Source organism: Bactrocera neohumeralis, chromosome 4, assembly GCF_024586455.1.
Source record: "Bactrocera neohumeralis isolate Rockhampton chromosome 4, APGP_CSIRO_Bneo_wtdbg2-racon-allhic-juicebox.fasta_v2, whole genome shotgun sequence".
NCBI lineage: Eukaryota > Metazoa > Arthropoda > Insecta > Diptera > Tephritidae > Bactrocera > Bactrocera neohumeralis.
In genome coordinates, this window is record NC_065921.1 from 18,391,626 (window position 1) to 18,419,259 (window position 27,634).

Below are 27,634 nucleotides of genomic sequence, written 5' to 3' on the forward strand. Positions count from 1 at the left end.
CTCATTTCCGATAAGCACTCGTTGGCAGCGTCTTAGCGGTGCGCTCAGCTGATTATGTTTTGATTTTAACAATCACAACAAACTTACACGGCCGCCTGTATATGCACGTGCGTGTGTGTGTTCAGGGCCTACAACACACGTGCAACACTTGCCAGTTTCGTGGCGCATGCGTCACAATGGAATTTCCAGTGCTCCAATGCGAATGTGTGGCAGCGCTGTTTTGTCCGAAAAATTCGGTAAGCCTAAACAAAAGCAAATATACACATACAACTACATGCATATATATACATATAAATATATATATCCAAATTCCTTCGTTGTAAACAATGTGGCTTTAAGAAACGCAGCGCCAGCGCCAGCGAAAGCAGTTAGCAAATTGAATTCGTTCCGAGCGGTACGCGAATTGGACGCCAGGTGCCAAGGGGGGCGCTCTCTTTAAACGCGTAAATTTCAAGTGAAAAAAAAACACTAAAAATATGAACAAAAGCGAAACTGCTATTAAAGCGTAATTTATGTGTGGTGAGAGGAAATATTGTAAATCATGCAGTGAGCGCATAAATTTTTCAAAATTATGTGGTTTATAAATTTTGAAAATGTGCGAGCAATTAATGGGCGATAAATATACAAATTAGAGAAAATGTGTGCATTTTTTAATTTATTGAAAGTTTTATGAAACTAAGTTGAAAAAGGCAGTTTATAAAATATTTTGAAAATAAATATTACAAAAATTCTAAAAATTTTAAAAATTGAAATAGTTTATAAAATATTTTGAAAAAAAATATTGAACTAGTGAGTGTAAAAAAAACCGAAATTAAAAATATATATTGAAAACTATTCCAAAAATTTTTAAAACTATTATTTAAGTATAAAAGTTTTTTCTACAAAAATATATCACAAATTTCTAGCAAAATGATACTAAATAAACTAATAACATTTGAAAAATAAATATTAAATAAACAATGTAATAGTGTCTGTGAAAAAAATTGAAAATTGAAAAAACATTTTCAAAATTTTTTTTAAATTATTAATTAAATATACAAAAAAATAATTTTTACAAAAATATTTTATAAATTTAATGAAAAATGATACTAACTGAACTAAATAGAAAAAAACTAGTGAGACGAAATGTAAAGTAAACCATTTTTAAGAAATTATTAAAATAATATTTTGAGATAAAATGTTAAAAAAAAATACTCAAAATCGAAAAACAGATATAATATTTCAAAAATTATTTTGAAAAATCTTTCAAAATATAAGTTAAACGAAACAATGTTATTACAGAAAAAAACAAAAAAAAATAATAATAGCTAAATTGAATAAATAAAATAACTGTTGTATAAAACTACTTCGAAACCCATATACGAAAGCTTGTTTAAGTAATATTTTAATATAAATTATTTGAAAACCACGTGAAAAAAAATGCTGAAAAATTATATTTGAAAAACGATCGAAAATTGGAAAATTATTTTAAAACATTTTCAAAATCATTTATTAATAAAAAAATAACATTTACAAAAATATGTTTCAAATGAGAAATAATACTAACTAAATAAAAAAGCAAACTGTCGCTGATATATATTTAGTAAATCATATTTAAAAATTGTAAAAATAATATTTTGAAATTAAATGTTAAGAAAAGACTGAAAATAGAAAGAGAGATTTTCAAACATTTTCAAAATCATTTATTAAACAAAATATTTTTACAGAAGTTTATTAACAACTAAATTAAATTAATAAAAAAACTGTTGCAGTCAAATATTAAAAAAAAAAATTAAAAATGACAAAAATTAAAAAAAAAACATTTGAAAAGTGCTGCAAATTGAAAAAGAAATTTTTTGAAAATTTATTTTGAAAATTTTTGAAAATTATTAAAAAATAAAAAAAGATTATTCACAAAACTGTAATGCAAATTTAAAGTGTAGAAAATTCAAAAAGAAAGTTTTAGAAGAGTTTTGATCAATCAATTAATAAAAAACAACTTTCCAAAATTTTGTTAAAATTATAAAGAATATCGAATTAAACTTTTTTTTAAGAATTAATTTCAAAATTTTCCAAAGTTGCTTATTATACAAAATATTATTTGCAGAAATATTATAACAACGAAATTAAATAAATAATATAAATAACCGGTGTTTCTCAGGTTTACTATCTGCCATCTGTTTCTCCGGCCGAGCATTTAAAGTTGGGGAAGTTTGTTTTCCTATTTATTTCCTAAAAATTGTGAAGCGTCCAACTCGTCGCTATGTTGCCTTCTCATGGGTATAATGAAAAGTGATCCCTCGAGGCCACCCTCTAAAAAATAAGGTTGTGGAATAAAAATTTTGAGGCGGCATCTATTCACCTCGTCACCGGAGATTCAAATAGGATGCTTCAAAACAACCTTCTCCCGTCGCTTTATCAGGGACTTTTTATTTTTTTTTTATTCGCAAATGAATTTTTGAACTTAGGCTCTCGACAGTTGCCAAGCTGCTACTATGCCGGTCTCTTTGGCGAGCTTCAGCGATTAAAAAAATGAAATATTTCGAAAAAACGCAAAAATTGAAAAACGAAAGTTTGTGAAAAGACATTTTTAAAAATTATTGAAGAAGTAAATAACTTATTCACAAAAATTTATATATGTAAAATATAATGAAAAGTAGTATTTTATGCTTGAAATAAAAAAAATAGGTGAATAAGAATATTTAGAGACAACATTTAAAAAATATTCTTTTCGAAAATTAAAAAAAAATATAAAAAAAAAATGTTTTGAAAAAAATATAAACGAAAATAGATTTTCAAACAAAATTTTCTAAAAAAATATATATTAAAAAAAACAAAGTTCTTGCTAAAAATACGTACTCAAAAAGAATTTTTAAAAAAATCTGAAATTTAAAAAAACATTATTATTTTCAAACCTTCATTTAAAATATACTGTTAAATAATAATTTAGTAAAGCTAAGATTTGGTGACGAAAAATTTTATAATATTAACTTTTGCAAAATAAAAAAATTTTTGAAGAAAAATATTTAGAAACCAACATTAAAAAAATTTATCATCGAGTATTAAACAAAATTACAACAAAATAAAAAAACACACATAAACAATAAATATTGAAAAAGACCTCTGACATTTTGAAAAAAGTCAAAATTATTAGATAAATAAAAATAAATTACTGAAAAAAATTATTATTAATATGCTGAAATATAATGCCAACTTAATAAAATTGAAATTGGTGGAAAGAACATTTTAAGCCAAAACTAGCAAAAAATTTTATTATCGAACATTAAACAAAAATGGAATATTTTTGCATATTTATTTGCATTTATCAAACATATTTCGGAAATTAAATATTTGAAAAATATTTTGAAATTAAAAATAAAATACTATTTAAAAAAAATATATAATTTTCAGAGAATTATTTAACATCTAGTATACTGAAAAGCAATAATAAAATTCGAAATTGGTTAAAAAAATACTTAGAAACGAATATTCAAAAAAATAAAACAGTAACTGAAACCAAAAACTTTGAAAAAAAAAAAAAAAAAAAAATTAAATTAAATATTAAAAAATTAAAAAAAAAACAAAATTATTAAGTGAAGAAACAAATATATAATTTTCAAAATATTATTTTAAATATGCTGAGAAATAATAATTAATAAATAAAAATTGATTAGGAAAAATATTTAGAAGCTAAATTAAAAAAAAGTATTAAAAAAAAAAAAAATTATTAAAAATAATTTAAACTAAAATTAAAAGAAAATAAAAATAATTTAAACTAAAACCAAAAAAAAAAAAATTAAAAACAAAAATTAAATTAAAAAAAAATAATAATATTTAATAATAATTAAAACTGAAATAGGAAAATATTACTATTATTTAGAAATAATTAGAAATGAAATTAAAAAAAGGCTTTTTCAACAAATATTTTAACATATATAAATTTAATGTGTAAATAATATTTACAAAAGTACATATAAAAATATATATTTGAAAATGAGCAATTGAATACAAAAATGGATATCATACAACAAATAGAAGATTATAAATAAAAAAAACACATTTACGAAAAGCAAATTCCTAAAAACAATTTAAAATTAAAGCAAATTTCTACAAAATTTAAAAAAATATTTTAAAAATAAAAAATATTTATCTTTATAGCTATTTTTATTACTACTAAATTAACATTTTTATTATTAAAAAAAAATAATAATTTTTTGTATAGTTTCCCAACGTATACATTTCTTGCCAATAGTTAAAAATAAACGTAATGAAAACCTCAACAAACAAGCTTGCACTCACTTTCTGAAAGTTCGTGCAAAGTTGGCTCTGTGCTCGTGCGCTTGGCCCTCACAACCGAATATAATATTGCAATTACTTACTAACATCCGTCGTGCGTGGCATGAAAGATAGAATTTATTAAAAATTCTCCCTTTCGCTGTGTGCTTGCGCTGTGCCTCAACTTGTGCGTCGCTCACTGATTGCTTCCGGGTGCCAAGCACGTGGTTCGGCAAGGAAAGAATGAAAAAATTTGTTATAGAAATTTATTAAAAATTTGTTGATCTAACTGCTGGCTGCTCTCTTCTATGCAATGCTGCCCAAATATTTGTGTAATAAAGCATCTGTGTGCGCTCTAAACTTGGACGCTGCGTGCGGCGCTGCTCCGAGCCAGTAGCAGGGAGAAGAACTTTCCACTCGTTTACATGTGTGTTTGTGTGCAGTTGCTGCAACTTTAGAATTACTTGTAAGTACCTACATAGGTATATTATTGCTAGCTTAGCAGCGTACGTGTAAATACTTTGCGGAAATGTAAATATTGTGTGGGCTCATACAGTGGCTGCAAATAAAAATGGTTTGCAGAAAATATGTAAAATAAAAACTGTGATTTTATTAAATTAAATAAAAGTTTTAAGGGATGAATTATGAAATTTACCAAAATTCACACAAATATAACCGAACGATACCTTCATAAAGAGTGTTTGATGTTTTCAGCGTTTTAGTCACTACGAGCTCATTAAAGATCGCGAACTGTGAAAAATATATTCCTCTTTTTTGAAGGCTAGGAGTAACTTTAAACATATACATATTTGTAATTATCGGAACTCTCTCTAATGGAAACGATAAGAGGGTTGCCCTCTATGTAACGGGATTAGAGAAAGCTCTGTTTGCTTTTCAAAATATTCGCTATAATTTCTTAAAAGACAACTGGCAAACATATGGTTGCATACCACTCATAATTTACCGCTATGCGTTGCTCCAGTGTTATGGTTGCGACATTTCTTGTTTTTCCAAAAAAATAATCTCAAAAATGTGCGCCAATTAATTTAATTTTTTGTACGAGCTGAATATTTGAAGTTACTGTAAGCAACACAAATAGCACACATAGCTAAAAACGTTGTGAGTATGTGTAACAATAAAAATATCAAATTCTACGATAAAGTTGTGGGTTGCCAGATTGCAACACTAGGGTTGCCAAATTCCGAAATATAAAAAGCACTACATATTTATATATTTTTTTTACTGCTATTTGCAGCACTGAGTGAGCAACAGTTGAGCTGCTCTAAAACGACAGACATTTGCTTTTTCATGAATTTGTTTTGCATACTTTTTGGCGTAGAAGCCTGAATTCAGAAAAAGCAACTGTTTTTGATATCATAATAATAAATTCGTAATAACCACATAATAATAATAATGAATAGAGCATAAAACGCATTTATTGTTTTTGTGGTGACCGTTATTTGTATTGCTGAAATGCTTTTTGTCCAAATGAACTATAAATTGAATATTTACAGAAACCAAATTATTTTAATTGAGATGTAAAGACATGACAATAGTTTTTTGGTTAACTAATCAATTGTATTTGCCGGCAATTAAAGTTATTCCCGGATTTGTGTCGCACACCTTACGGCGAATGAATTTCAATGTGAACATTAATTAAAGTTTTATCACTTCGCATTTAAATACAGGAAATTGTTTTTCAGAAAAACCGAGATTAATGATTGCCGTTATTAATTTAGTTACCAAAATGCTGCAAGCATAAATGAATGAATATTAAATATGTTAACCTGTTAAGTGACATAATTGAAGTAGAAAAACATTCAAATAACAAATATTTTTTTGATAATTTCACAAGATTTTTTTAGCATTAAATTCTTTGATAAAAACTATTTATTCTTTTGTTTTATACTCTGAACAGAATATCTAAGTTTTCTAAAAAGTTTGTAATACCTTCTAAAATCTTATAAATTACTGTCTATATTTAAATGATCAACGTTGATCACACAGTTTTTGAGGTACCGAACTGAAAGCTATTTATTTATTGAAATCGTGACAAGTATCCTGAAATTGTAAATAAAACGCAAAATATTTAATTATTCATCAATATTTATTTTGTCGCCTTCAAAGTAATCTCCACCAGATGTAATAGCCTCAAGCCAACGCTTTTTCCAGTTCCCGAAACACTTTTCAGCGAATTTTGTTTTATATCTTTGATCGGTTGAAAACGGGTTCCACGGAGCGGCAAGTTCAATTTGGGGAACAACAAAATCACACGAAGCAAAATCTGTTCAATCACAGTGGTTGAACGATGGTATTCACTTCAATTTGGCTTTAAATTCGGTCATAATAGCGACTCGATGCGATGGTGAATTATCATTGTGTAAAATCAATGAATTATTCTTCCACAATCCCTGTCGTTTCCGTAGATGTTCTCACGCAAACGCCTTAATACGGCTTATTGAACTCCTTATTGAGCGTCTGTCCCTTCGGAATAATTTCATGATGCACAAAACCATGAATATCGAAAAAAACAATGATCCTCACCTTCATTATATGTACTCACGCAACAAAGTTTATAAGGAGAGTATTATAGTTTTGTTCACATAACGGTTGTTTGTAAGTCCTAAAACTAAAAGAGTCTATAGGGTTATATATACCAAAGTGATCAGGGTGATAATGAAAATTGATACCGTCCGTCCGTCTGTTAAGAAGGTTAAGTTCGAAGATGGGCAAAATCGGCCAACTGCCACGCCCTCAAAATGGCGAAAAACGAAAACCTATAAAGTGTCATAACTAAGCCATAAATAAAGATATTTGATATATTTATGAAATTTGGCACAAAGGATCGAATTAGGGAGGGGCATATTTGGACGTAATTTTTTTGGAAAAGTGGGTGTGGCACCGCCCCCTACTAAGTTTTTTGTACATATCTTGGAAACTACTATACGTCAACCAAACTGTCATTTCCTTCAGGCGTTTCATCGGCAGTTCAAAAATGGAAGAAATCGGATAATAACCACGCCCATCCCATACAAAGGTTATGTTGAAAATCACTAAAAGTGGGTTATCGAATAAAAACGTCAGAAACACTAAATTTTACGGAAGAAATGGCATAAAGCCCATATCCAAAAAACCATGATTTCAATGAAATTCGGTATATAATGTTTTCTTAACACCCTGATGGCATGTACGAAATATGGGCGAAATCGGTTTACAGCCACGCCTTCTTCCAATATAACGCTAGTTTGGATTCCATCTGATGCCTTTTCTATATAATATATAGTATATTAGGAACCAATGATGATAGCGGAATAAAACTTTACACAAATACGGTATTTGAAAAATATGTAAATGACTGATAATGAAATCTCGATTATCACTTTATCATGCGAGAGTATAAATTGTTCGGTGACACCCGAACTTAGCCCTTCCTTACTTGTTTTAGAGTCGCTTTGGCCTAGGGCTTTTTGTTTTGGCTCATTTTTTTCCGCCATTCCGATGATTGTTGAATTGTTTGCATGTCAAACTCATGAGACCATGTCTCATCGACTCGAATGTGGGATCGGAGATAAAGATATCCAAAAAGACATGTTTATGGTACTATTTTTAAAGACAATTAACTTTATCGGGACTAGTCGAACAAGAACTCTCTTAAAACACTCACTGCCTGATGATTTTCAAACAACATATTCTTCACTATCACTTTTTTAATTTTTTCATTAGTTGAAGAGGTCGAAGATCGTCCAGAACGAGCCAGGTCTTCAACAATCTCTCGAACGTCTTTGTAGGCTTTGTACCACTCGTAGGCTTTTTTGACTGAGCCTTTTCCAACATTCGCAATAACTCTGCACACGAAATTTGTTTAGAAATACAAAATTTGAAACAAATTCTTTTTTCCATATTTTTATCCATTGTAAAAATCGAAAAGCACTACTGAGGTGTACCGACTTAAGCAGCTGCTGTAAGGAAATTGATTGACAGATGACGCTTATATTTGGCATATTAATTAAGGACAGTCCTACTAACTAAGCAAAATATATGTTTTTATATGTCATTTACCCGGAGAATTTAATTACATTTTCTGGGTGCTCTTTTGTCACAATGTATAGCTGTCATTATGATTGAAATCAATTTTTTGCCTAGATAAATTTTTAGCTTCGGTGTAGCCGAAGTTCACATTTTTTTTAATACGACATGAGCAACAGTATTATAATTTTCTATCATAACTTTATCTGTTTCCTCTATTACGTTATACACAGTGTTTTTAAGTTATAAATATGTTTACATGTAAATAAATTGCAAAACTTTTAATCAGCATGTATGTAAATCCATGTGTACACAAATAGTTTTATCGCCATAATTAGCGCCCACTTAAAATGGCACAATCATACAAACAGCTGCCTGCTGCTTCTTATATACATTCATATATGCGTATGTGTATGTCTTTTGATTCTATATATGTGTAGGTGCAAAGTTTGCACTGCTAATGCCACAGCAGTGAGCATATGCGTCATGTCTGGGCGAGGAAATTACTTAGAAAAATCTCGATTAAAATTTTGTTTTGCGTTTTCTCTCAACGCGCTCATATCGCGCATCAGGAAGCGAAATAAAAAGGTGGAGGGTGAAAAAATATTACAATTTATTTCATTAATCATATAAGTAAATATATATACATATGTACATATATATAATGTGCATAATTACTGAGCTTTAAATAGTCCAACGCCTGTTATACTCTCGCAACAATGTTGCTAACGAGAGTATTATAGTTTTGTTCACATAACTAAAAGAGTCAGATATAGGGTTATGTATACCAAAGTGATCAGGGCGACGAGTAGAGTCGAAATCCGGATGTCTGTCTGTCCGTCCGTCCGTCTGTCCGTCCGTCCGTGCAAGCTGTAACTTGAGTAAAAATTGAGATATCATGATGAAACTTGGTACACGTATTCCTTGGCTCCATAAGAAGGTTAAGTTCGAAGATGGGCAAAATCGGCTCACTGCCACGCCCACAAAATGGCGGAAACCGAAAACCTATAAAGTGTCATAACTAAGCCATAAATAAAGATATTAAAGTGAAATTTGGCACAAAGGATCGCATTAGGGAGGGGCATATTTGGACGCAATTGTTTTGGAAAAGTGGGCGTGGCCCCGCCCCCTACTAAGTTTTTTGTACATATCTCGGAAACTACTATAGCTATGTCAACCAAAGTCTACAGAGTCGTTTTCTTCAGGCATTTCCATATACAGTTCAAGAATGGAAGAAATCGGATAATAACCACGCCCACCTCCTATACAAAGGTTATGTTCAAAATCACTAAAAGTGCGTTAACCGACTAACAAAAAACGTCAGAAACACTAAATTTTACGGAAGAAGTGGCAGAAGGAAGCTGCCCCCAGGCTTTTTTTAAAAATTGAAAATGGGCGTGGCCTCGCCCACTTATGGACCAAAAATCATATCTCAGGAACTACTCAACCGATTTCAATGAAATTCGGTATATAATATTTTCTTAACACCCTGATGACATGTACGAAATATAGGTGAAATCGGTTTACAACCACGCCTTCTTCCAATATAACGCTATTTTGAATTCCATCTGATGCCTTCTCTGTGTAATATACACATTAGGAACCAATGATGATAGCGGAATAAAACTTTACAAAAATACGGTATTTGAAAAATATGTAAATGACGTATTATGAAATCTCGATTATCACTTTACCATGCGAGAGTATAAAATGTTCGGTGACACCCGAACTTAGCCCTTCCTTACTTGTTTTGATTATTTACGTGCTCTTTATGGGCGCACATACCAAAGTTGCTGTCGGCACAGCGTAATATTTTCATAAAGTTTTTAAAATATTTATTTTATTATAACTATTATTAATTTGCCTTGCTGAGAATATGCTAAGTAGTCCAGAAAGTTTGTAAGACCCAGCAAGAAACATCAAAGACCACATTTAGTATTTATATCCGAGTGTAAGTGATCACCATGAACAAGCTGAGTCAATGAGAGACACGTCCACCGGTAAATATTTGAAGTAATCCCTCAAATTTTGAGATATTGACAGACTGAGCGTTGCTAGACCTTCATGTGAAGATCAGCTCGAATAAGTCTTGACATTGATCTGGTTGATATATCCATTTCCATTCACATGATTTTCTGCTTTCTATGGCATTTTCTGCACTAGTATCGGTTCGAAATATTTAATTAATCAATATTTATTTTTATACTTTTCTCGCAACATTGCAAGGAGAGTATTATTTTTGTTCATTTTTTTAAGTTAAAACAAAAGAGTCAGATATAGGGTTATATATAAATGATCAGGGTGACGAGTTTCCGGATGTCTGTCTGTCCGTCCGTCCGTGCATGTAACTTGATTTGAGATATCTTGATGAATTACACGTATTTCATAAATTTGAAAGATGGCCAAATTCGGCCCACTGCCACGCTCACAAAATGTCGAAAACCGAAAACCTATAAAGTGTCAGAACTAAGCCATAAATAAAGATATTAAAGTGAAATTTGGCACAAAGGATCGCATAAAGAAGGGGCATATTTGGACGTAATTTTTTTGGAAAAGTGGGCGTGGCTCCGCCCCTACTAAGTTTTTTGTACGTATCTCGGAAACTGCTAGCTATGTTAACCAAATTCTACAGAGTCGTTTTCTTCAGGCATTTCCATGTACAGTTCAAAAATGGAAGAAATCGAAAATCACTAAATTTAACGGACTACAAAAAACGTCAGAAACACTTTTTACGGAAGAAATTGCAAAAGGAAGCTGCACCCAGGCGTTTTTTTGAAAATTCTCAGGAACTACTAGACCGAAATGAAATTCGGTATATAATATTTTTCTTATTGTACAAAATATAGGTGAAATCGGTTCACAACCACGCCTTCTTCCAATATAACGCTATTTTGAATTCCATCTGATGCCTACTCTGTATAATATATAGTACATTAGGAACCAATGACGATAGCGGAATAAAACTTTTCACAAATACGGTATTTGAAAAATATGTACATAAATGACGGCTAATGAAATCTCGATTATCATTTTAAAGAGTATGAAATGTTCGGTGACACCCGAACTTAGCCCTTCCTTACTTGTTTTTATTCAAATTGGCTATGAAAATTTAATTTAGGCTATTGCCATCGATTTGACCATTATAACCACAAATTATGAAGGAATTTAAGTATGGAGTGAATTTTTTATTGTGGAGAGTTCAAGTTGTTATATTATTATTAAATTATTTCTGCCTTTTCCCGAATGTATAGAAATTGTTGTTAATGTTGAAAATGCTTTCACACTTTCGATACTTAAGGGGATACATCGGCTTCCTCGGGTTAAAACCAGCCTTTTTCAGCAATTTTTTTCTCATATAAAATATGAAATATTTTATTGTTACAAACACACACTATTAACAAGGAAGTTCTGAAATTTTTGGATTTCCAATGACCCGTCGAAAAAAATATGCGCCCGCGTTGGCAGATAAATCCCTACGGGATCATCTAAAGTGAAAAAATACGTGTTTTAGCTAAAATCTTAACTAAGAACTGGGACGAAGAAAATAAACTGAAAGTTGGATTTTTGGCAGAAATTTTTACCAAAAAATTAAAATTTCACGACATTTTTTTTCCAACAGTTTTAATCGCAAAAACATTCTTCGTCCAAGTCTTTAGGAATTGTATCTCAAAGAACTGTGCAAAATTTCATGAAGTTCGGTCGAGTAGTTCACGAGAAACCTTACCAACCGACTTCAAAAACACAGTTTCGAGAAAAACGCGTTTAAAGACGGCGCACTTAGCTTAGCTAAACTCGACCGCACAAATTCTCAAGGCTGTATCTCCAAAACTATTCCTCGGATCAACTAGGAAGCTTAGGACAATATTCGAGAGGTGTTGTGAAATTTTATAAGACAAAAAAAAACAAGATATTTTAAGCCCGTAAACCCATGTAATCCCTTAAGGGATCCTCTTTTAGTCTAGAAATTAATAAAAAATTAAACTTTTTTTCCTTATTCCATAGTTTAGATATTCAAAAATATCTTCATAAAAAGTTTGTTTCAAAATTAAAATTATTTCCGATGTTATAGCCGCTTTAGTGTCGTGACAAATGTACCGGTTGAGCGGACGACTGCCGCGATTTGCATGTTAACTTAAAAATTTCAATACAGTTGCCATAATGTCTTATTTTACAATTAGTCGTGTCATGAATATTCATTAAATATCTCTCTATCACAACACTAAAAATCGAAATATGTAATATTTAAAAAAAATTAACAAAGTTAAAAAAATAATGAAAAAATCTACCTTTATTTTTGAGTAGCCGCCATTTGAAAAAAACTTTCAGTTTTTCCCGAGACTTTTATTTTTCAGATGAACACAAGGGTAGATGTCAAGGCGACGAGAATGAAGCCTTTACCACCCTCCACTTCAGGACTCATAACTCAATGGAATTCTTTTAAATTGCAAAATTGCTTGCTCTTAAAATATTACAAAACAAATGGTTAGAAAAAGTATCAAGTGCTTTTTTTATTAATTGACAAACATAAACTTCGAAATTAGGGCCTCTAGACTGGAATACCACCTTACATCTGTCTGCAGTAATGGCATAACTTTTCAGGTTAATCCATAGAATCAGTTCGTGGTGGAATTCATATTTCACACATAAAGGTTAACAAAAATAATCATGAAATAAAAACGATATTTTTACCACAACTTTTTGCATTTCCAATTTCTTTTTGTGTTTTTGTAGCGTAGCACAACGCAGAAAAAAGTTTATATATGCATACAAAAGTACAAAAAATCCTTGAGCAATATTATTAAGCATTCTTTGCATGTAGAAAAACTGCGCCAAATTAAAGCTTATAAATCCTACATTCCATATTTGACAGCAGTTTATCGCAGGCGAGTTTTAACGACAAGAAAAAAATTTAATTGCCAATAAACTCTTAAGGTCACATAATCTGTAAATGATGTGCTTTTTCACTAGAATCAAGTTGGTAATTAAATTAACATTTGTTTTTTTGAAATCTCAGTAAATGTTTATGCTCAGTGACACGCATGCATACATACATACTTCAACTGTTACATTTACTAACAAAAATATTGCTTTTATTTCGAGTTATTCCACTATATTTTAAATTTCAGAATTAACTTATTTTCTCGGAAATATTTTAGTCTACAAACGGCCTTGTGCAGGTTTTAGTTATATGCATGTATGACTTCCGATATTGAATTGTAGTCAAGTGCTGCAAGAAAATATTTTTCCCAAGGCAGTGGTATGGCAATTTTGTCATTTGTGCTCTGAATAAAGCAATTTTTCAATTATCAAAATTTTTCTACATTTAAAATATGTTTATCAATACATTTCATAGCGAAAAATTGATACACGAATAGTTTTGGGATTTTCGGATTTCGGGATTACCATTTCAGTACCGAAAGTTCTGATTTCATGGGGGGTACAATGTTTCGGAATCATACACAGATGTTAGCAAAAGGTAAAATAAGTTATATTCAAAATATTTATTGAAAATTGAAACGGAGGAATACACAAAAATATATTCATATTTTGTTTATAGAAAAAATGTCTTCTCAAAGCAGTTTCGGGATGATTAGTGTCATAATTTCAGGATGTGTCTGTTCAATATTTTTGAAGCTTATAATTTTATAGAACGAATATTCCTTCATAGAACATAATAAATAAATTTCAAAAATCGGTTTATGTATGTAGAAGAGTATCCCATTTTAAGTTATAATACCAAACCCTACATACATCGTAAAGGAAAGTTTTATTGATCCCAACAATTGACAGCAGTAATCCCGAAATGACGGGATACGTTAGAAATTCAAAAATTTTTTATACCAAAATCGGTAATAGAATCAGTAAAATAAAAAAAAGCAGCAATATAAAACAATAATTTCACATTTTTTGTAACGAGGAAATTGATATCCCGATATTTCGGGTTTTCGGAATTACCGCAGCAATCACTGAAATATCGAGAGCAATCGGAAATTTAATATTTTGGATGCACAAAATACAACAAACAATTCGGGATTTCCAATTTGAGTCCCGAAATTTCGGGATTCGTCGAGGTAAAATGTTTTGAAAGCACATACATAGTGTTTATTAGTTAAGTTATAAAATGTGTTGAATATTTAAAATTATCCCGAAATAAAATATAATAAATAAAATTCACATTTTTTGCGTAATTACGGTTTATCGGGTTTATCGGGACTACGACTGTGACTGCTGAAATTTCGAAATCGAGATTGAGAATTCACTATTTTGGAACCACCTCGGCATTACAACAAACAATTCAAGATTTCGGGATTTCAACTTTGAGTCCCGAAATTTCGGGATTCGTCTTGATTCTACGTTTCCAAAGCACATAAAAAACGCAGTTTTTATAAAAATAGTTGAACATGGAAGAATATCTCAATATAAAACATTCAAAATAAACTTTAACTTTAATATATCGAGGTTTCTAGATCACTACCTTATGCTCCGTAAATTCGGGATCAATAGCGAATTCAATATTTTGGAAGCACAAGCATATTTTTAAGCTCTCTAAAATTGTTTTACCTATTTTAAATGGATTTTAATATTTATATACTATTAAATTCCCCTGGTCTTTCAATAGTTATGCTAATAATTTATTTATTTTTATTTCAGGACTTTGTGGAAACTGAACATTCTACTTTCATAAATACCCAGCAGAGCTTCATAGCGGTATGTTTTTACATTTATTTCTTATTTTTTTATGCTTAAGTCGTGGTTATGTATTATGAGTAAGCGTTACTAAACAAATTTTGATTTAAGAACAGTTGAACACACATTTCTAGGAGTTTGAAACGAACTTCATATAAACCCAACATCCTCGTTAATATATATGTACATACATATATATGATATAATGTACTCGTTTAGTTGATATCTTCAGAGTGTCTGCTATCTCGAGCAACTTCACTTTACGGTCACTCAAAACTATTTTGTGGACTTTTTTAAGATTTTCGTCGGTAAAAACCTCTTTTGGAATGTCCATTGCGTTCACCGTCTTCGGTGCTCATTTCAGCTCGTCTAAACCTGGCAAGCCAGTCTTAGATAGTTGATTTTCCTGGGGTAGTGTCCGGAAACTTGTCACCAAGCCAAGCTTTTGCTCCAACTGTACTTTTTCCAATATTTTATCAACACTCGAATTTCTGGCGACGCCAAAAACGTTTCAGCGCATTTCGCTTGTATAAATACAAATAGAATTAAGAATTTCGCCACGTACAGCGAATTGTGAACAGAAACAAAAATATTTTAGAATTTCCTGCCTGAGTTTATCTTCTCCTCCAGTACAAACAAATATTCGCTCTGCATTTCTCCGCTGTCTTACTTTTCGCATTGCATTTAATTAATACTTTAACGCTACATGACATTGCATCACTCAATCGTTGAAAACTAATTCACTTTAACAATGCGTTCGGTGGAGTGCTGTAAGGCTTGTTGGAAGCAGACAGCAGTGACGAGCGCAAATGTGGCATCGCCGCGGCGGTGTCACGCAACATGGCTGCATCATTATGCTTGCAGCAGACACTGAAAAGCGCCATAAGCTGGGCAAGAGTCATTTAAACTGTAAACCGGTATCAATTCCACCCAGTAACGGTTCATTCTCTGCGAAACGCATTGATTTCTTCATGCTGCAGCTGCCACATTGTTGTTTGTACACAAGTACTCAGGCGCTGCACTTTTGCCCTGAGCTCTTGCGTTGAGCATGGCTATCAGGCAGTTGAGGAGCTCAACGTCAGCCATTTATCACGCGTGAACAGCAGCAAATCGTTGGGAGAATCTGGCGGCGCTTGAGGCATTCACCGCTAGAGTCAAGCCAAGAAGTATGCCAAATAAACACGCAGAGCCGTCATTTCATTTAAGTTCGCAAATTAATGTTGACTTGTGGGAAGGAAATTCAGTGCGCAGCTACCGTTATACGCAATTTTCCTGCAGTGTAATGGTTCAGGACATTCGCGGAAGTTCTGTATAATGAAAATTATAAAGATTTAATATAATTTTCCTTGCAAGTAAGTCATCAGTTTCGTAAGTTTAAACCGATTATGGTTACGCGAACGTGACGTTGCTGCACATTAAGTGGTTTATAGTTACACGTAACGCACAACTTTCTTGCACAGAAATACTGTGAACTCATCTGAAGAAAGACTGGTTTGCACGTTGAAAGTGGTAACTGAAAATTTACTGGTTCGAAAAGGTACAAACTTGTATCAGTTATGAACCAATTTAAGGTTCAGCCTGGCCTCTGTTGTGACAACCATTCGAAAACAATGAGCTGATAGCTATCTGACATCCATATGGCAGATAATTGATGAAAGTAATCTGACAGCCATCTCACAGAAGCCATATTACTCCATATAACTCAATCACATCAGTGATCTGACAGCTTACTGACAGCTATTTGACAAGCAATTGATAAAAGTCATCTGACAGCATCCAACTCTGAGCACAATAGGCCTAAGGTCGCGGTCGAATACTCATCTATTCATCCATCTCTCTGCTACCCCATAGTAAGTTTATAAAGGAAGCCATCTAAGAGCCGAGTCATCTTTCATTAGTCATCGAATGACATCTATCTGACAGCAAACTGACAGCATTCATTTTACAGTAACAGCGGATAGCGCAGTTACTTTATAACAGCTCTTAGAGAGCCATCTGATTTGTATTGGAAAATATATTTTTTACATATTTGCTCTTCGAATTTGAACTCCTCACGAGTGTAGTTGTTTGAAATTCGGATTTGAGATCTGGCATACAAATGTGTCAATACACAACAGTCCATATTAAATTTAGCTCGTAGTTTGGAACACCCAGACGAAATCGTCGAATACTATATAATACTCGTATATATTAGGTTGTCAAAAAAGTCTTGCGGTATTTTCGCTAGTTGGCGCTGAAAGCGCGTAGTTCTTGTTTTATTCGTCGCATCGGGTCATGCTATACCTTTTTGGAAAGCTCCTTTCACGCTAACACGTGTTTGATTGACTGTCGTTTCTTTTAAGTCGTTCGTGAGTTATAGCGTCGCAAATATGGAGCAAAATAAAGAGAAAATAGGCATATAGTACTACTACGATAAAGGCAAAAATGCATCTCAAGCCGCCAATAAAATTTGCGCAGTTTATGGACCCGATACAGTTTCCATTTCCACCGCACAACGAAGGTTTCAACGTTTTCGTTCTGGTGTAGAGGTGGTCGAAGATGCGCCACGCTCCGGTAGGCCTGTCGTCGAAAATTGCGATAAAATCGCTGAATTGGTCGAAAGAGACCGGCATAGTAGCATCCGTAGCATCGGTCAAGAGCTGGGCATGAGTCATCAAAAATTCAATAAAAATACCGCAAGACTTTTTTGACAACCCATTATATATATTATAACACTTAGCCAACGATTCTTCCAGTCCTCGAAACACCTTTCATTAGCACTTTTTGGGAAGACCTTCAATTCCTTCAGCGAATTTTTATTTATCTCTTTGATAGCCTGAAAACGGGTTTCACGCAAACTCCTCAATATGGCCAAATAGAACTCCTTATTAACCGTCTGTCGCTTTGGAACAATTTCATGATGCACCAAACCACGAATATCGAAAAAAGACAATGAGCCTCACTTTGATTTTAAAGCCGCTTTGGGCTGGAGTTTTTGGTTTTGGCTCATTTTTTCCTCCATTCCAATGATTTTTGACTTGTTTGCACAACAAACTCATAAACCTATGACTCATCGGCAATTATAATGCGCTCAATGAATGTGGAATCGAAATACGCAACTCTACTCTTTTTGAAAAAATTCAGCTTTAACAGCGCGAGTTGAGCAGGGACACGTTGCATATCCGAAATATCCACAAAACTCATTCGGACGGACTCGCGAGAGCTGCCGAGCTCTCTTACCATCTCTCTAACACTTGCCTGATGATTTTCAAGCACCATATCCTTCACTTCTTTTAGCATTTTCGTCACTTGAAGATGTCGAAGGCTCTCCAGAACGAGGCATGTCATGAACGATCTCTCGACGGTCTTTGAAGACCTTGTACCACTTGCAGGCTTATGTTTTTGAAAAAAACCGAATTACCGTAAGCGTTTTCCAACATTCGCAACGATTCCGCACACGAAATTTGGTAACAAATACAAAAATTTAGACAAATTCTTTAATCGATATTTTTATACATTGTAAAAATCACAACACACCACTGAGGTGTATCGACTTAAGCAGCTGCTGTAAACAAACTGGTTGACAGATCGCGCTCATATTTGGCATAGTAATTAGGGATAGTCTAACCAGCTTAGCAAAATACTTTTTTGAAATAACATTTACACGGGGAATTTAATTGCAATCTGAATCAAGTCCTTGTATAAGAAACTTTTTTATTTCAAGCTATATCGTCACGAAATTTAGCAAGGATTATTGTCCGAAGTAACGGTGCAATCGGCGAAGAAATTTTAAAATGAGATCACTCTAGCTTACAGCTGTCATGCGAGCAATTCTATGAAAGTCAGGTTCTTGTATGGAAAACTGTCTTATTTGTGAAGATTATTATAACTTCGGCGGAACTTTAGTTAACGTTGTATCTTATTTATTTTTAAACCACGACGCAAATATCACCAACAACTTAAATTCACCGGTATTAATATACATTTCGAATAATGTACTTACAGTTTCGCGTTAAAAAGTAAGCCAAACACTAATTGAAAAAATTTAATTAAAACATGTTGAAATGGCTCGAATGCATAAATATCCGTTGCCGTGGCTTCTGAAGTGCCGTGCGCGTGAAAAATATAGATTTCGACATATAAACTCACGCATAATGCATGCTTGTTCCGAAGAAGCATATTTCACTAGAAACGTTTGCACTTTTTCGTGAAAATTTCACCCGAAATTAGTTCGCATTAATGTAATGAAGCTCTCAGCGTGTTTGGTAAATATTTAACTTCTGCATTGCATAAATTACTGGCTGTGCTATTTTCGTTCGTAAGCTCTGACGTCGTGCTGTTGCTGCTTGTGTAACTTTGAATTTTCCGCTTATCGCGCTGGCATTTACTGTTATTGCACTTGATGCGATGCATTTCTTAACGACTTTTGTATGTTTAAGGTTTACTGAACTTTTCTCGCAGCTACACAATAACAGTTATGTCGAGACAAATGCAGTTTTTCAGCTCACGTTTATTATTTTGTTGTTTTTGTTGTTGCGCGTGAACTTTTAATGTCACTTTCTTTGTGCGTTTTGTATATTTTGTAGTTTACGAGTTGTTTAATAAGTTGTTATATGTTTATGTATTACTGATTGTTATTTTTACTATTTTTATGCCTTGAATATGGAAGTACTTTATTCGTGGAACTCTTGTTGTTTTTAGAAAGTAAGTTCGAAAGTCTTGCAGTGTCATGAAGTTTCTGCCTAGTATACAACGCAATGCTTTACTGTCGGATGAGTTTTCACACATCAGTGTCGGGCAACTTGTTCACAAAAGCTTCGAAAGACTTTAATCCACTACAAGAAATCTATCAAAACTTAATTGCGTGTTACCTGAGGTTCGTAAAACCGGTCTTCAAATAATATTGACCGCTCTCTATGTGAGATCCACAATAATTTTAACAAAAACAATTTTGCTGTATTAAAGGCTGAAGATCTATTTCGGTCTAAAGCTGTGACAAAATCCGTGGGTTAATTTAGGTTAAGTTATGTTGAAAAGTTGAACTATCGGTTTTCTCTCAGCGAGTGAGCCAGATGAAATGAATTTCACAGATTAATGCGAACTGGAAGGATGAATGTGTATAACTTCCAACTTGGGGTTCATTATTTCAACTAAATTGATGCAAGCCATAGTCTTGAGCGTGCTACTCTAATCCATGCTCCGAATGTCAATGGATAATTAGTTAGAGAAACGTAAAAACTGTATAAAACAAAAAAAAAAAAAATCGTTAACTTCGAAAAAGCGAAGTAGAAAAGGAAAAAATGTTCTTTGAGAAGATATTTATCTTATTTACTGTCGGTCAAAGTTTGTGACAGAATTATAAAGGGCTTTCCCATAAGAGTGATCTGATTTCTTAAAAAAAACACATACACTCTTATTATCAAGGAAATTCAAAAGTTTTTTATTAAATGTGAGGTGCAAACGGTACAAGTAAGTTCTAAATATTATATCATTCAAATGGCCTCCACGACTTCTTTTGCAGGGACGAATTCGATTAACCCAATTTTCGAGTATTTTTTCCAATAAAACAAGTCCTGTGTCACGAATAATACGCTCAATATTGACTAAAGCTTGAAGAGAGTCTGGTTTATTGCTAAAGACCAATGACTTCAAATAACCCCACAAGAAGTAGTTCAGTGGTGTTAAATCACAACTCGTTGAAGGCTATTCAATGTCACAATATCTTGAAATAATCAAATCTTCACTTTACTTTTCTCGCAGTAATTCGATAATTGCACGGAACCAGATGTTGTCAAGATTTATTTCTTCCAATTGCGGTTATAAAAATTGGTTATCATCGATCTATACCGCTCCATCATTGACAATAGCGGTATCACCAGCTTCATTTCGAAAGAAGTATGGGCCGATGATTCCATCAGACCAAAAACCACACCAAACTGTCAATTTAGGTGAATGTAAGGGCTGTTCATGAATAATTTGTAGATTTTCTTCGCACCAGAATCGATAGTATAAATAAGCCTCATTGGAGAAGACGGTTTTCTTAAAAAAATCATTATCGTTTTCAATTTGTTCCAAGGCAAAATCAATAAATTCACGACGTTTACGGTGATCTTATGGCTTCAGTTCTTGACTGAGCACAATTTTATATTGATACAAGCACAAATTCTTTCTCAAAATCCGCCAGATTATGGTTTGAGACGGTCCTGGAATCGACAATTGCGGTCTCTAAGAGAGCAACACTTGCCTCAACGGCGGCAGTATTTTCATTACTTCGAGCGGTTATTTGTGTTATTGGCACTTGAACATAATGTAAAGAAAACGTGCGCTCGAAATTTTCATTAATTCAAGCACAAGAAGACGAGCAAATTCCGTGATAATGTGTCATTGCCTTGAGCAGATTTCGTGAATATTTATTTTATTTTATTTTTTTTATATTAGATGTATGTGTCTTTCCCATAAAAAGATTTAATTATAATTGATCAGTTCAGTTTCTTACTTACACTAAGTGCTTCGATATTGGCGGTTTCAAAAAATGAGCAGCTTCTTTAAGAGGAAAGAATGTGTACCTACAAGGTGTGTTTCAAAGTAAACAGGACTTAAAAAAAACAGAACAAATGGTTTTTTTCGGCAAAATCAATTTATTTTATTCAAAATAGTCTCCTTCTGCTTCAATACAGCTTTTTGCGCGGTCCAAAAGCATGTCGAACGAGTGTTTTAGCTCTTTGGCCGGTATGAACGCCAGTATGCCGGTGCAAGCCTTTTGAATAGCCTCTACGTCTGCATAACGCTTTCCTTTCATGGGCAAATGCATTTTTCCGAAAAGGAAAAAGTCGCAAGGTGCCATATCAGGTGAATACGGGGAGTGGTTAATGGTTAAAATGTGATTTTTGGTCAAATAATGATGTCCTTCGAATGTTGGATTCTGAGCAATTTTTGGTCGGCAGTCAATTTGTGCCGAACAAACCGTGCACACACCTTTCGTAAGCCCAAATGTTGAGTCAAAATGCGATAAATCGATGTTTTGGAGATGTTATATTCCATTTCCATGAATTTCAATAATGATTTCGGCTGATTTCTGATGAATTCACGCACAGTTTCGATGGAATTCCCGGTGATCACGGATTTTGATTGGCCCATATGTCGATCGTCATTTATGTCCCCACGACCACTTTGAAAACATTAAAACGACTCCTGCACTCTGCTACCGGATAGGCAATCAACGCCATAAACTTGTTTCATCAATTGAAACGTTTCGGCCAAAGGTTTTACCTACATATTTTAAAGCAAAATTTAATGTAGGCTCTTTGTTCGAAGCTTATTTTCGCACCGATAACACAAACATACTGACACTTAAAACGCAATAACTTCACTTCCAATCAATGAAATGTCATAAAATTCTCACTGGACAATCGATAAAGATAGTAGATTCTCACGCACCAGTCGACATATAGATGGTGCCACCAGGGGGCGCTAGATTCAAAAAGTCCTGTTTACTTTAGAATGCACTTTGTATTTTGGGAGTGAGATCTCAAAATCTGAGGAACAACTTCGCCGGTATAAACATAAATGAATAGAAAGATAATATACGAACAAAATACAACTGATCATTTGTATATATACTTTATAGGGTTTCCGATGTTTACTTTTGGATACCGCTAATGGAGATACAAAAAGAGACAAGTAGTAACATGCCTTATTTTCCCTTAAAATAGGAAGTTAGTAAGTCTTCGAAATATAACATATCAAAGAAACTTATATAATAAACTCTTTACTCTAATATTCTAAATCGATTACGGTTTTACATTAAACATATTACCTCAAGCTATTATACGAAAGTGGTTTGAAACTGTTAATTACCACGACTACAATGTCTCTAACGGTATTGTTTCAAACTACTCAAAAACAGAATCGTAAAATTAGGGCTGAAGAATGATATACAGGATTAGCTATAAATTATTCGGTTCAAAAATTAAACTATACTGCCTATTTTTAGGAGTAACAAAACACTCCTCGCGCTTTAGAATAATTTTTGAAAACCAAGAAATCACAGTTGAATGAAACCCAACGCAAACGAATTATAAAACATCAAGCATCAAAGAAAAGTACTTTATAGGCGATCTGTAGTCGGCAAAACGAAGGGTAGGGGCGTGGTTGCAATTTCAAAGGTTAGGAACGTTTTATTCCGATTTCCAACAAAACTACAAGTCCTATAGAAAAAAGTTATATGGGAATATTGTAGGTCATAAAAATATCTATGACTTTTATATACAGAAATATTCCACATAGCCACAGAATGTATGTGAAAAATTCAGATAAACAAAATAAACTAATTTTTAATCACAAATTATCAATTCAAAATATCAGGTTTTTTAAAAAGTCAGTAAGCAAACAAATATAAAACAACACAGCCGTCACTTAAACTCACCTAATAAAGCCTACTCATTTCTGACGCCATATTTTTTGGCGGTTTGCGAAAGTACTTAAAGTTCGGCTCCTCTCAAAGTTGTGCCTAATTACTCATTACTTAAATTCCCCGCTCATTATAAAGGACGAAGTCCATTAAAAAAATATTGCCTTGTTAAATTAGATAATTTCTAACCAACCAGTATCAACGAATTATAAATAATATTCGTGACGTTGCTGCTTACCCTTTCTCGAAATATCCTTCACTTTGCATAAAAGATGCAAGCGAGAGATTTATTTATGCAGCACTTAGCCATTCGTCTGCAGCGAATACAGCAGCTTTAAGGAAGAGGAAAGACGACAAGCGATGACCTTCATTTGCCACTCACTGACGGCATATAAATCTCAGCTGTGACAAATAGAGGATAGGGTGAGGAAATAGAAAAAGAGAGAGAGAGAGAGTTAGGAAAGTGCATACTTAAATAAGTAGTGAACAAAGTGAATGAAAGCGAAATTTGCTAATTAAATAGCTGGCAGTTAAGCATTAAATTAGAATTGGCGTTTAGCCGATTTTCAAGCAAATATTTGTTCTATGGCAGCAAATAGCTTTAAGCTGCAAGCCCAACGACTGTAACAAGATCGACTGGAAGGGTTGGGTAACTAGCGTAAACACTTACACACACACACACACACACCAAGTGTTATATATTCGATTGCATCAATGTGGCAGCGCTAAGCCATAAATCATTGACGGTACATTGCCTTCGAAATGCGAAAACCCAAAAATGCGCGACGCCCCACTGAAAGCGCTACCCGAAACAAAAAAACATTATGAGCAAAATAAAAAGGCGAAATCTGTAGCAATTTTGCAATATTAAAGAGGAAAAACCAAATCAAAAATTTATGTCGGAAAACTGTAAGCAGCAAACGCAAAATACATCGAAAACAATGAGGCATGCAGTTAGAGAAAAATAACGAAAAAAGTTGCTTCGTGATTGAGGCGAAAATTATTTACCCTGTGCGAATGAAGGCAACTTTAAGTGAAGATAATTATATTATGTTTCTACGACTACTTTTTAAAAATTAATATATAACTTTTCCTAGCTGATTAAGTATTGAAATTGTTGCAATAGACTCTGAGGCCATTTACTGCAGTTTTGAGGACCTCGTAATTTTCTCAGAGCATTTTTTATGCTAGAAAAATCTGGCAACTTATTTAGAAGCGTTAGACACGAAATTTTCCTTATAAAATCAGTTGTTGTTGAATTATTGGTTATAGTTAGCAGAATTGAGGATATTCCACTTAACTATATTCTCAACTAATTTAGGCAGACTATATCGAATCAACAGCTATCTATATCTGTACTGATAAAGCGCTTCTTCTAGCACTTGGAAACTTTGGTAGAAGCATATGTTATTATTTTGCTTCAAGAAAGATAAAAAAGGAGCTTAAACTTTAACTTTACATATGTGGACGACTGTTCAAATTTCTTTGTTAATACATACAGTAGTCCACGGCTAATGAAATATGGCAAATTTTACAATCGTTTACTCAATTATCACAATTAAATTTGTTCCATTAAAATGGTTGTGGTTTCTGTATGTTTATTGGCATAGTTTATAACAGGTCAATTGGAAAATCTACGGCCTATCATAATAAAAAACATTTTTTTGCAAAATTTTGTTTTTTATGCAACATAGTTCCCTTTATGCTTCAATTTCCCCTGATCCTTTAACTTTTCGCTACCGTTTTTGTGGTACGATTTGTCCTTTGCTTCGTAATAGGCCTCACCTCTTCATTCAACGAAAACTTCTTCCCAGCGAGCATTATTTTGTGATCTAAGAACAGTAAATAGTAAATTAATTTTTTTTGTTTAATTATTAAGATTTTTTTAAATTATTAATTTATTTTTTTAATTAATTATATATTTTTTTAATTATTTGTTTTTTTTATGTTAGTTTTATTTCATTTATTTTCTTTTTTAATTTTTTTATCTCTTTTTTATTATTTTTTTTGTTTGTTTTTTTTGTTTGAAGATGCGGAAAAAAATTTGCATCCAATTCATAGATTTTTCACTGTCTTGTGACACGGTGTATTGTCTTTGTGAAACAGCACTTTCGTTTTCTTCAAATGCAGTCCGCTTACTCTATATAATAGTCGCTGTTAATGGTCCTTCTCTTTTCAAGATAGGTAGTCAATAAAAATTATTCCATGCGCATCCCAAAATACAGACGTCATAACCTTGTCAGCCTATTCTTGTGTTTTTTCATGCTTTGGAGCGGGTTCATCAAGTGCATTCCGCTCGCATGCCTTTCGATTGGACTTCGGAGTGAAATGATGAATCCATATTCCATCCATTATCTCATATCGACGGAAGAACTGGGGCTTATTACACTTTAACATTTTCAAACACTGCTTCGAATCATCAATTCGTCGTTTTTTTTTGGTCAAAAGTGATATCGCGTTTCCGTCTTTGGTGCTCATTTCACCACGTGTAAACTAAGCATATCAATCCTTGATGGTTGATTTTTCTGGGACAGTCTCTGGCAAGTCGTCACCACAGAAAATGCCTTCTTCAAAATTTATATTTTCTCTTTGAAAAGGCAACATGTAATCATTTTAAAAAGTCTTAAGATAGACAAGCTTAATACAAGTATGTGCGGGATCTTATTACACCAGCTTACAATTCACACCTTAGTCCTGCCATAAGTTCTGTTACAAGAACCAACTATTTTCTGTTGTCGAATCAAAGATGTTTTGATATTCTCCAAACTTCTTTGTGGTATTCCACAGACGATGCTCTTCATCTCTGACTACAAGCTGTAGCTCAGTGGTCTTAAATCTGAATTTCCAGTTGCCCAAATATCTGCAAATATGTAAGCAGGAATATACATATATTTTATGCCACTACTGGATCGATTTTGCCCGGTGCAGACTCTTGCTGGAAGATCCAATATTCTCCATCCAAAGAAAGTATTGTTTAACTGCTTTACCACGTCTTTTTAAACATCTTGCTGGTACACTTATGCCTCAGTTTTAAAGCCTTTTTCACAGAAGTGAAGCGGTGTAACGCCTTTACAGGAGACTCCCCACCATAAATTACAAAAGCTGAAACCTTGAAAAACTGTTTTAGCCTCTCTGAAATTTCTGCTTTGCTTTTTAAAAACATTTTCAATAGTAAAAGTTTATTTGAACTCTAAAAAGGAAACATTCTTGGCAGTTGATCGCATGCCTTCGAAAAGGCCGCTAGCATTTTTTGAGCCTAAATTGTTTCAAGCAAAGTAGTTGACTTATGATAGCAGGTCAATTTTAATTGAGTTTAGTCTAAATGGAATGGAATTAAGTTGAAATAAGAAAAATTTAATTGAGTAAATTTAAATCCAATTAAAAAATTGTTAACAAGGAACAGTGCGTTTTGTCTATGCAGAGTTCTATATAGAACTGTCCTCATAAACCTTAGCGAAATTTAGTGGATTTTAGTTCGATTTATTGAAATCTGATTCAGTACAGTTATGTTCAATTATGCTTTATAGGAAATAGCGTCGATTATTCGTAAATATTTCTTTAATGCAGTTCAATTAAATGAAATTCAATAAAATAGGATTGGATGAGCAAAATTTAAATTTTGTACGTTGAATTAAGTGAAATTTAATTAGGTAAAGTTAAATTTATCAAAATTTAATTGACTACATTTTTTTGCAATGTGCGATTAAATGAGTTAGTTCAGTTCAATTAAGTAAATTGTGTTAATTAAGTTCAATTAACCAAAATTTCAATTTAGCAATATAGTATTAATTGAAAATAAATTGGGTCAATTTAAGTACAGTTAAACTAAATTTCATTAAGTGCTGTTTATTAATAGTGAATTGAGTTAATGTAAATTCCATTAAGCGGAAATTAACTGAGTGTTTCTTAAATAAGTTAATAATTGAGTCAAGTTCAATTGAATTAATTTGAGTTCAATTAAGCTTTTATAATAACTAATCGAATTGAGTTCAATTAAGAAATAATATGTAGAAAGTTCAACTTTTCTAAATAAATCTAGCTAAATTTCATTTAATTGAGTAGAATTCGATTAATCAAAATTTTGTATTAATTAAAAATAAATTGAGTTAATTAAATATTTTTTAACTAAGTTAATAATTGAGTCAAGTTCACTTGAATAAATTTAAGTTCAATTAAGTTATTAACTATTTGAGTTGAGTTCAATTAAGAAAAAATTCATCCAATTAGTATAGGTCCAATGCTTCTAAATAAATCTAGACTAATTAAGTTAAATTTAAT

At 32.6% G+C, this 27,634-nt stretch overlaps 1 protein-coding gene across 2 annotated transcripts in view; it reads left to right on the forward strand.

The window, feature by feature from the left end:
* Positions 1–376: 376 nt before the first annotated feature.
* The window catches only part of LOC126757356 (G-protein coupled receptor dmsr-1), a 255,974-nt gene continuing 228,716 nt past the window's right edge, over positions 377–27,634 (forward strand). Inside the window, exons 1-3 of one of the 2 annotated variants that reach the window (XM_050471196.1) lie at positions 377–519; positions 4,202–4,720; positions 14,932–14,988. The gene's annotated coding sequence lies outside the window, so the exon portion shown is untranslated. Of the gene's footprint in view, positions 520–4,201; positions 4,721–14,931; positions 14,989–27,634 lie in introns of those variants that run through there. The other variant, XM_050471195.1, reaches the window with a different exon arrangement.